Consider the following 8914-nt stretch of genomic DNA (forward strand, 5'->3'; position numbering starts at 1 on the left):
TCCGCCCAAAAAAAGTCAAAACCCTAATGTACATGTATAGATACTTACATACATATATTCATTTATATATGTATATGTATTTGTAATTGGTCCAGTAATTATGTAAAGTACAAATCTTATTGTATTGTACTATGCACATACATACAATCCTTAATACATGGATACAATTACATACATGTGTACATAGATACGTATTACTCCAAATGCATACATTTCGAAGTTAGTATCTTTGAATCTATAATGGTTGGAATTCAATTCAATATAACATCCATTGTTAAATATTTATTCTGGATTTGATCGTATTGACAATAAATCATTCTTTGTTCCTGGGTTAAATGATCATAGAAAATGGTTTGTTTCTTTCACCCACTTTGCCACTTTTGCTGCAAATGTCTTTTGTTGTTTTGTTTATTTTTTTTTAGTCTAAGATTTGTTTTCCTATTTTCGGTTAATGGTACCAACAACCAGAAATAAAGTCAAACAAACAAACTCCTTTGCTGGCTTCAAGGCATTCGTATTTGTATTATACATACAGATATATCTGTAAGTATACTTACCGTCAAATACACTTCTTTTTTCGTTATTTTGTCTTTTATATGTATGTATGTATGTATGGGGGTATGCGGGTTGCAGTTTTCAATATATACATGTACATTAGGGTATAATTTTTATACAATTTTTGGATATTTCAAATCGGCCCTATCCATTCCACTTAGAGCATAAAAATATACGTCGAAAAAGTATATTACTTTTTCCCAAGCGTTAAAAAAAGTTTCCGCGGCAAATGCTTTGAAGATTTCGATATTTACTCTAAACAAAATTTAAAATGTTTTAATTCATAACGGGAAATTTTTTATATAAACTAGTGTCATTGTTTAGAGTTTATTAAGAATAGTGGCGGAGGTTTACCCTTCCTTCAACATTAGCTTCCAAAAATGTACTATTAAAAATTTATGAAAATTTGTTTGTGAATGTTTATAGAAAATCGATTTGCACCAAAATGACCTGAGAAACAAGTTTTCGTTATCAAAACACTACTGGCTACTACGTAGTGATAGGGCCTAATTTTGGTTATTACCCTAATGTACAAACATATGTATGTCTTTTTGTGTTGGAATGGTGTATGCTCTACTCTGCTCCACTCTAAACTTGTTGTACATGGATAGACCCCTTGAATGGCTGACGGGCTACTTCGTTGACTCGCTAGCTAAATAACTGGTGATGTAACAACACTTTTCGCTTATTCGCCTTTGTTAGTTTTTCATTTAATTTTGTTTTTTTTTTCTATTTCTGCCAACAACAGTTGACCAGATCAGTATGCCGCTGATGCTGATCCCAAAATCGTACGATATTGTTGTTGACTTTAGTTTTAGTTTTCCTTTTAAAAATATTGCCAATGTGTGAGTCTTGTTACTCTTTAAACCATCTGTAGCCATTGCAATACTTTCTACCGAAAATGTAGCTCAATTGAAACAACAGCTACATTTTTTTGGAAATATCCAACTTAGGGATCATGTTGAAAATATTTTTTAGTGAATGACATTAAAAATTTCAGAAATACCGATACCACGACCATTTATCTGAAACCAAAAATAAAATCAATGATGTCTTGAATCTTAGTTTATTTTATGTCCGGTAATGTAGGGGGTTTATTCAGTTCGCTTAAACCTAAAACGATCGGTCCATTGTGCAGTTGTTATTGTTTACAATCATTTAGTTTTATTTTGGCGGCTGCAGTTAATATGGTTGTTTTTTTTGCTGCTGTTGTAGACGAATCCCAATATTTTTTATCGTTTTTTGGGGAAAACTTAAATGAAAACCAAAGGCGAACACCTGGAACTAGTTGCAAAATTAAACACTTTAGCTCGATTGCCAGTTGTATTTACTTATTTTATTCTTTTAGTAAGTAAATGAATATTTTGGCGTTATGTACAATGAATGTTCGGTGCCAATGAGTTATAGTTTGTTGCCACAAATCTATATTTGTGATCTCTGGGTTATGTTTTGTGTGAGTATTTTTGTTAAATATACCTGGATACACAAGATTGCACATTCTTAGATGTGGGTCGTTGTGGAAAATTCCCTTATTTACAATAAAATGTGTAATATGGATTTATAAACATTTGTATATTGTTTATTTATTAGACATAAGTATGTATGAATATGTATGAAATCTAATAATGTTTAACTATATACATTCGACATTACGAATACTTACATTAAAGTTTAAACATATAACAAAATTTGTACCGATTTTTATGAATTTTTTACCAAGTCAATTTTTTTGGTAGTGTGAGTTCGATTCAAAACTGCTGCCACCCCTAGCTCATTCTCCCGGTTTTATAAGGAAACTTAGATTATATCGTCATAGTCTAGTATTTTACAATTTGGGCTTAAAAAGTTCCCACAAAAGGTCCTCTTCCGAAAATAATCTTGACATATTAATATCGATATAATCCAAAAAAATCTTCGAAATTCTCAATATTTAAATCGATTGTACTGTCAATCTTTTAGAGGTATTAACCTCTTTATTTACTATTCGATTTCATTAATTTTTCAGCAACAGCATCAGTTCAGATTCTGGAACAGCAGCCTTGGAACTAATTATGCTTAACTCGTACTTCTAAAAACATTTCGTGAAACCAGAATCAATACTAGTTACAAACCAGTACACAAATATTAAAAAAATTAAACAAAAAAGTACTATAACTTGACGACCACACGCTAGGGCTTGGTGAAATAATGAACCAATTATTATCATTTTCATCAATTTTCGTCTTTGAGTATGTGCAAAATTTAATCGATCTATCTTTATAATTGCGACCCGTAGTTTGATTAAAAGGAGAGACGAATGGATATCGCTTAACAGACAGCCACTAAAGTGGTGTAGGGTATACAAATATTTTCATTGAAATAGAAAAACTTTTCATATAAGGAATTGAACAACGAATCTACCGGATATAGTGAAAACAATGAAATATTGCGTTCAGCAATAGTGGCGGCGGAATTAATCAAAATATCACGAATTTATTTATTTTAATCGACTCAGAAAGTGATTCTGATTGGTATTTTTTTTTTATTTTTAAAAATAAATGTTCACTATAATTCTGGGATTTATTGGTGGAAAATATAGATATTCATTTACACTTTTAGCACAAATCCAATACAAATCTCACTCCGATTTTAAAATTCCATTACACATTCTTTGCATAAACAAATAAAAAAAATAAAGTTCTAATAATTTTTGTATCGAATTATTTCAATAAAAACTGATGACCTAAGAACTATTGGAAATGATTAAAATCTGACCATTAAAAAATTAGAAATAAATGTTTTATTAAAAATAAATTAAAACGATTTTTCATAAATGGTGATCGATCATGTCCGACTATACCTTCTTACTTGTATTTAAATAAGTTCCTAAACAGTCTTTGAATACAAAAAAAAGTTATCTTCCACTTTTATAATTCCCACACTGAAATTAACTCACAGTGTATCAACAACAAAAAACCTGAATAGGACCATGAGGGGATCTTAAGAAAATTCATGATTTCCATACACATTTCAAAATTAATAATTGTTGGTGCTTTTGTCCTTGTTTTCCGGCCTTATTGATTTTCTGTTATCAATATCATCATAATTATCCTCAATAAAATGTAGGCAAATAGAACTACATACTTACATTTAAATGTGTTGCCAATTTATTGTTTTTCGTTTTTCAATTTCCTTATCGACATTCTTCGAACACGACTGTTGACATAATATCGACAGGAAAAGTAAACGTTTTCCGGCGTTCGTACATTTATGTATTATTCATTCATTTGCTCAATAATCATTCAGTATGTTAGGGTTTTCAAAGTTGTCGTTGAGGAATAAAACAATTTCTGGCGTATGTGTATGTACCCAGGAAAAACTTACATTGAAAAGTAATGAATTATAAAGGTAATGCAATACTACTTTTCGCTACTTACTAATTGGCATTTTAACTCATTATTTGAACACGGCGATGCCATTGTAGGCTAGTACTTACCACGCTCGCTTACAATTGGGAAGTTAAGAAGTACTTACCACGCTCGAATACAACCAGCTAGTTGAGTATATACTTTTGTTTTGTAATAAAAATAAAAAGATCCCGCGAGAATATGAACAAGAACTTCATGTTTGTTAGTAAATTGTTCTACTCACCGCACCACTCACCGCTTAGCATTTTTATTGCACTTCACATACAAATACAATTTTATTTTCTTTTTGTTTAAAATAAAGTTGTTCACTCGCAATCAAATAAAATGGGCTAACAATTACTTCTATACTATATTAAAAGAAAGTCATTACTAGACTCCTTATAAGTAATGCAGACAGCCTGTATTTGTCATTGAAAAGTAAGTTGTTCAGTAAGTACAAGTCATTAACAGGTTTTTGCTTGGTATGTATTAGAGACGTCCAAAAAATATATTTTATTCATTACTGTCTAAAATGAACTGCTGTTAAATTTTGGTCCAATTACATAAATAAAATTGGGTAAATAACACTATTTTTGGGAGGCGAAAATTCTTTCATAAATTGAAAGTATCCTATTAGAGTATTCAAACCCCCGAAGCATTTTTCGCTACTAGGTTAAACTTTTACGCTATCGCAAATTGGAAGTTCATAGGATTAACGGGATTTTTAACTTTAATTAATAGAAAATATTAATCACATAGAAATTAAATAAAATTCGGTTAATTTTTCAAAATAATCTGTATAATGTTCAAAATAAAATAAAACTTTTTTAATATTTTAAAATTTTACGGATGCTGCATTATGAATATTCGAGATTTTTACATTTCGTGCTTTAACTTTTTAAAGGGGTTTTAAATTTTACCACTTTCGCACTACTCCAATAAACGTAACAAGAAATATTCCTTGCTAAACAAAAAATATATTTTTGAAGTGAATTCTGAAAGTTTTTGTAAAGTTTTAAAAAACTTGTGTTAAAAAGCGCAACTTTCAATAAGATAAAATAAAAGTTTGACTTACCAACACTGAACGAATTGGGGGTTTTAATACCCTAACATAGTACTTTAAGTTTTCACGCGATTTTTTCAGGCCATTGCACTAAATTTAGTGAAATCGGACATTTTGAATTTTTTCAAATAAATTTTATATTTTTATACAATAAAAATTCTATAATTTCTTCTAGAGTATATTATCTTTCCAACAAATTTTAAAACATTAGTGTTTACTTTTTAGTCTTAATATGTATAGAGTTTTTGTCGAAAAACTATTAGACATGCAGTGGACATATCTTTGCATGGTATTTGTTTATTCTAATACAAAACTACTTACCTCCTTATTAACATTACCATTTCAATATTTTTAATTTTTTTCAGAATCTCTCTTATAAGTAAATTTCAATGTATTTTCGTATTGATTTAAATTAAATTTTCGTTGTACAAAAATTATTTGGGCAAAATGTGCTGACATGCCAGACAAGTTTAAATTAATAAACTTTTTTAATGTTCCCTATTATAAAATGTGATCATGAAAATGCAAACCCTAGAAAATAAACTCATTCATAGATAAATATATAGAAATACTTAATATTCGCACTTAGGAATTTATTATAGCCTACACCACATTAGAGGTAATAAGGGTTTGTGTCGATGTTCGTACACAGAAAATACTATTGTCATTTTATTTTCACTTAACATGTGTTCTTCCTTCTTTAAACAACAATTTTTTGTTTCTCATAATTATCTACATAGCTGTTACAAGCCTAAGTTTATAAATTTTATTAAATTTTTAAATGATTCAATTAAGTTTTACAACTATCAAAAAAATTTTGATATAAAATAATTAACAAAAATAATCAACACAATTAATATTATTTGTTTTATGCAAGTTAATGTTGATCGATGATCACCTTATATAGGATCTTTGTTCAATCATAAAGCCATCCTAATAAAATTGGCACAACAATTTTCATGAATATGAAACTCGTTGGTTTTGTATTTTATCCTAATACCTCTTTTTAAGAGATTTATTTAAGTTTAAGTGATTCTATATGGGTGCTAGGTGAAGTAATGACCGAACGTAACCGTTTTCAATAAACTTCGTCCTTGGTGCATATACCAAATTTCATAGAATTAACTTCAAATATGCTACCAGCTGTTTGATTACAAAGTTAGCATGACAGACGAATATCGGCAAATTAATTCAGAATGATTCTGTTCTAATTTAGATTGATGTGTTACAAACCTATTTTACCCTCCTCACTATGGTGGTGAAGGGTATAATGAAGTATTATATAAAGAAAGAATACTGTACAAATTTTTCAACTTAAAACGGAGCTACACTAATATGCAGACATTTAAACTTTGAATGTCGTATTTATCCATATCAAATAATATTTAAAATTTGGAACAATCGAACGTTTTCAAACATTTATTACGTTGAATAGAAAAACATAGACATGCCATCAAAATTGGAGGATTTATTACGTTGATAGAATTCAATGTGTGTAATTTGGCTAAATCGTATTTAAAATACACACACAACCATACACAAAGTAAGTATGTAATAAAATACATTAAAAATGTGTCGAAATGAAAGTTTTTTGTTAAAGATTTGTTTTGTTGCCAATGAAGAAATTATGCGCCAAAACCCCCAAACAAAAATTTACAAAAGAAATTTATACACTTAGAAGTATTCGTATCTGAATGTATGTATAATTCGTCAATATGTTTGTAATAGGTACCCTACACAATATTAATGTTCTATATTTGTGGTGGCGTTTGAGCACATTCATAAGCCACAAAGGGACATATCCCATTAAATTTCAATAATCATACGTAATACCACTAACATTCTAAATTTGATCTAAATAAGTTTGAAAATATATTGAAAAGTATAAAACTGGTTAAAAAAAGATATTTTGATTAATATTTCAATAAAATCTTATCTTTTAGAGAAAATTGTCTGTCAATTGACTGTCAAAAAAAGTATTAAACATTAATATCGATGATCAAATAACAAAGTTATGGGCAATTATTCCACCTCACATATTTAGTAAATCGACTAATTAATGGACTCTAAACAGTTTGTCCGATTCTAATGTAATTTCACATACGTAAAGATGAAGTGTTGACGAGTTTTTGAATTTGAATCTCATGGGCCTACTAGAAGTCCGCAAAGTAGGTCACCTCGGGTATGCAAAATTTTTAAAACGATCCTATTTCTTCCCCTCGGTATCAACAATTTTTTTACTCAAAAGAAAACTTAGACCATTTTACCTTTAAGAACATTGTGATTACTTAGTGGTATATATATGGGTAATTTCGTGTCAAGTGACCCAACTTTAAAAATCGATGTCTTCCGATTTTGATGAAATTTGTAGCAAGGTTAGTACTATTAGGATAGTAGGCCAGACACAAATTTTCAGCGCTATCGGTCCAGAACTGCTGGAATTAGAGGCGGTCAAAGTTTGACATTTTGGTAATACAGTGTTTTATTCAAATGCGTGTAACTTTTCACGTATTGGTCTTTCCATTTTTTTTTATTTAAAAAATTTTGTTTGTAAACATTGAAGAAATAGTTATCTGAACTCCTTTGGACAATTTTTGCCGAAAATATGTATTATTGTCCTAAGCAGACTGGTATTGAAAATCAGCAAAATCGGTTCACTATGACTAAAAATTTCAGACTACCTCGAAAAAATCACGTTTTTTCCTAATTCTTAAGTAGTTTTCTGTTTTATACCTTATTGGAAAGGCAATATTCTCTAGATTTTGTTGAAATAGTAATAGTAATGTTCTGAATTGCACATTTTTGTTTGAAATTTTTTTAAATGGTCCTGTAGTGCCCAAATAATTCGTTTTGTTTTTTTTACACAATATTCATGAAATTCAGAGACGTTCCAGTTTTACAAATTAGAGGAGTTCAATTGCACTATTTAACACCTTAATCGTGAGTAAAATTTTACGCTATTGTTCCATAATATGTTGAAGGAAGTCACAGAGGGAGGGAAGACAGGTGTTAAATATTTAAAATGTTGCCAGGATACAATACTATTAACTGCCAAAGTTTGTTATTTTTATTTAAATCGACATTCGTCAGTTGCAGTATAAACTTGTTGTCCTTTTAACACGTTTGCGTACGTCTGCGGCGTATTATTTTCTAAAAACGTGTTTGGAAATTTCGCAAACATAAAATTCTAATGATCGCAATCGAGTTCCGCGAATTCGTTGAAAATATAGTGTATTGGCGACCTTAAACCGAAATGAAATAAGTGTCTGATAATGAGAGTAAATGCGAAAGTATATTGGCAATATTTGCATTAATTATAAAAATACTTAGATTGTTTTATATGCCACTTACTCATTGTAATTTAACATATTAAGAGACAACGCAACAAAAACCTTGTTCGTTTCAGCGCAACATTGGCAACAACTTTGTCAACGACAATAACAAAGACAACGGCTGCGACACAATGTACAACAGCGTGATGAAGTGTTTCATGAATTTTAATAACAACTTTTCCCCTGGGGCACAATTTACAAGCTCTCTTAAGTTGTTGCCCAAGAATGACTTTATTGTTACGGTAAAATATTGTTAGTTGTTGCAAGTAACATACCTTTGGTGTTTTCCTCCAACTCTACTCTGCTCCCACCCGTTTAGCTTGCTATTTCTATAGTTTTTGTTTCATTTGTTGTCAATGTTGGTGTTGCATTGTAATAATCATCATCACTGCGTACGTACATATGTGTGTTTTCAGTAAAACTAACAACGACAAAGTTTTGAACTCCAATTGAAAACTCATCCTCATGACTAAATGGATTCTTTTCTTCAAAGTACATGTATACACGTGGATCCTAAAAAGATATGAAACCGCAACAACAAGTTATCAAAGTAAGTAACAACATACGCTAATAATTTT

This window comes from Lucilia sericata, unplaced genomic scaffold, assembly GCF_015586225.1.
Source record: "Lucilia sericata isolate MDLA Ls3-8-SP2 unplaced genomic scaffold, ASM1558622v1 Contig000064F_arrow, whole genome shotgun sequence".
Lineage (NCBI taxonomy): Eukaryota > Metazoa > Arthropoda > Insecta > Diptera > Calliphoridae > Lucilia > Lucilia sericata.